Source organism: Eubalaena glacialis, chromosome 8, assembly GCF_028564815.1.
Source record: "Eubalaena glacialis isolate mEubGla1 chromosome 8, mEubGla1.1.hap2.+ XY, whole genome shotgun sequence".
NCBI classification, from domain to species: Eukaryota; Metazoa; Chordata; class Mammalia; order Artiodactyla; family Balaenidae; genus Eubalaena; species Eubalaena glacialis.
The window spans coordinates 122,392,598-122,395,079 of NC_083723.1; the positions used below are offsets into that span (position 1 = coordinate 122,392,598).

Consider the following 2,482-nt stretch of genomic DNA (forward strand, 5'->3'; position numbering starts at 1 on the left):
GATCGCGACAGCAAGTCTAGTTAACATCCATTGCCTCACATAGTTACATTTCTCCCCTTTTAAGATCTACTCTCTCAGCAACTTTCAAATATACAATAAAATAATGTTAACTAGAGTCACCGTGCTGTATATCACATCTCAGGACTTATTTATCTTATAACTGGAAGTTTGTACCTTTTGACCCCCTTCACCCATCTCCCCCTTTTTACTTTAAATATTTAATGTGGCTACTAGCAAGTGTAAATTCAGACATGTAGCTTGCATTCTGTTTCTGGGGGGAGCGCTGGTGTAGGCCTTGACCTTAGCAAGGCCAGCCTGGCTGGTGGGGCAGAGGGTTTGCCTGTTTTCCCCGAGTGGGGACAATCAATGAAAATCCTGATCTTGCAGGCCTCCTATGAGGATGAAATAACAATGCCAAGACAGGAAGGAATCTCTCTCCAGATGGGAAAGAGTCAGCGGGTGTTGTTCTCAGTGTGGAGGGGTGCTGGAACTACAGGGACCCAAGGAAGGAAGACTATGGGCCTCAGGCTGGAAATGCCAAAACGTTACGTGGACAGGGGGCACCCGGATTCGAACCAGGGACCTCTTGATCTGCAGTCAAATGCTCTACCCCTGAGCCATACCCCCTGGCACATCTGACTCTTCTCAACTCACACCTTTATAGCCGTGCAGCCACACCCAGGCCCTGCCGGCCTCGTAGCCTCTGCCTTGGGTTTCGCTGCCTCTGGTTGCTCCAGACGGGCCTTCCTGCTCAGAACTCCAACCGGTTTTCCTCCCCAGGTTCAGTGGGACGATTGATTTGGTCACAGTCTTCTGCCCACAGCCGGAGGTGGCAGAGGTTCAGGGCCCCTCTTGTTGCCTGGAGAAAGCCCAGGCCGCCCGGACGGAGACCTCTCAGTGCGCCAAGCTCCGGTCTGAGCCCGGGCCGCCTCGTTGCGTCTGCTCTCTCTGCCCTTTTCCGGCCTTTGGTCTCGTCCTCCTTCTCCTCGTCTTCGCCGCCCCTCTCTCCTCTTCCCACCGCTCTGATGCCTCTCGGGGCTCTGCTCCCCTAACCGCCCAGGCCTCGGCTAGTCCGCCAGCTACATCAAGCAGTGTCCTTTTCAAACTCCTTCCTTGAGAGGTAAACGGAAGACCAGGCCTAGTAAATAAAAGGTGAACCATTTATTTCCAAAAATGAAATAGGTGACGGTAGCTAAGAAAACTGCGAAAGTAACAGAAGCGACACTGGAGGACTTTTCCATTGTAAATATTAGAACATCTACTAAAACAGCGCAAGGCAGCCAGACCCGGGAAAACACCATAGTAAATGTACCCACGTAATAAAAGATCATCACGAGTGCCTCCAGAGCAGTGAGGACGTGCACAGCCCTCTGAGAGCGGGCTGTGATTGCTACGCCAGGGGCACAGCGGAGGAACCCGAGGGGGCAGGATGCGAAATAAGCTGTCGGGGCTTACTTAACCACACACTTAACCAAGGTGTTTTACTGCCCCGAGGTAGAGCAGTCACGAATTCAGACGGGAAAGGAAAGGTTATTTACATAAATCAAGCTAGGAGAGTTTAATTGGCCATTTGGGAAAAATAATTAAAGTAGCAACTAAACTTCTTTTTGTATATCAAAATTCAGTCCAAGTGGATTAAAGCACTGTGTATAACAAAACCGAACATAAAGTATAAGAGAATATGAATGAATATCTAACTAATTTCTGAACAGCAGGGAAGGCATGGAAGAAATCCGAACAGAAAATATCAGTAGTTATTTAAACATTAAGAGTTTAGGAATATGAACAAAATTGAAAGGTTAATAGCAAGTTGGGATTATAGCAAATTTCCATCATTTACGACAGACAAAATGCTACAAATAAATATCCTTAATATGTAAAGGGTCCACTTAGGCCATCAAGGATGTGCTCAATCTCAGTAAATCAGGGTAAATTTTAGGAAGACCAAAGAAATGCAAATTAAAACATAACATTTTTCACCTATCAAACTAGGAAAAAAATTAAAACAGTAAGTATCATATTAGTACTGTAAATTGGGACTGTAAATTGGTACAATCTTTCTTGAGGGGAAGGGCAGTGTAAAACCAGAGATTATTTTAAATAATTAATTCCCTTTGACTTGGTAGTAATTCCATTTCTTGGAATCCATCCTTAGAAAATGTCTGAAATATGAACAAATGTTGGCTCAAAGATATGTAAGTCCTCTTACTTACTTACATGTAAGTCCTCTCAAGTGTTATTTAAAATATTTAAACATGCCTAATACTAGAGAGGTAGTTAAGGGAAGTATGCTAGATCTCCAGAGATCAAAAACTGCTGGGACCTCCCTGGCGGTCCAGTGATTAGGACTACTTGGCTTCCATTGCAGGGGGTGCGGGTTCGATCCCTGGTGGGGGAAATAAGATCCTGCAAGCTATTTAAATGTTTCGTATAATTCACAAGAAAATGTGAATTACATGGTAAGTCATGGTTCTCAAACCTG

At 45.2% G+C, this 2,482-nt stretch overlaps 1 non-coding gene across 1 annotated transcript; it reads right to left on the bottom strand.

Moving 5' to 3' along the window:
• Nucleotides 1-555: 555 nt before the first annotated feature.
• Nucleotides 556-627, bottom strand: TRNAC-GCA (transfer RNA cysteine (anticodon GCA)). The gene has a single exon. It is a non-coding gene; the product is annotated as a tRNA-Cys (tRNA).
• Between the last annotated feature and the right edge of the window lie 1,855 nt (nt 628-2,482).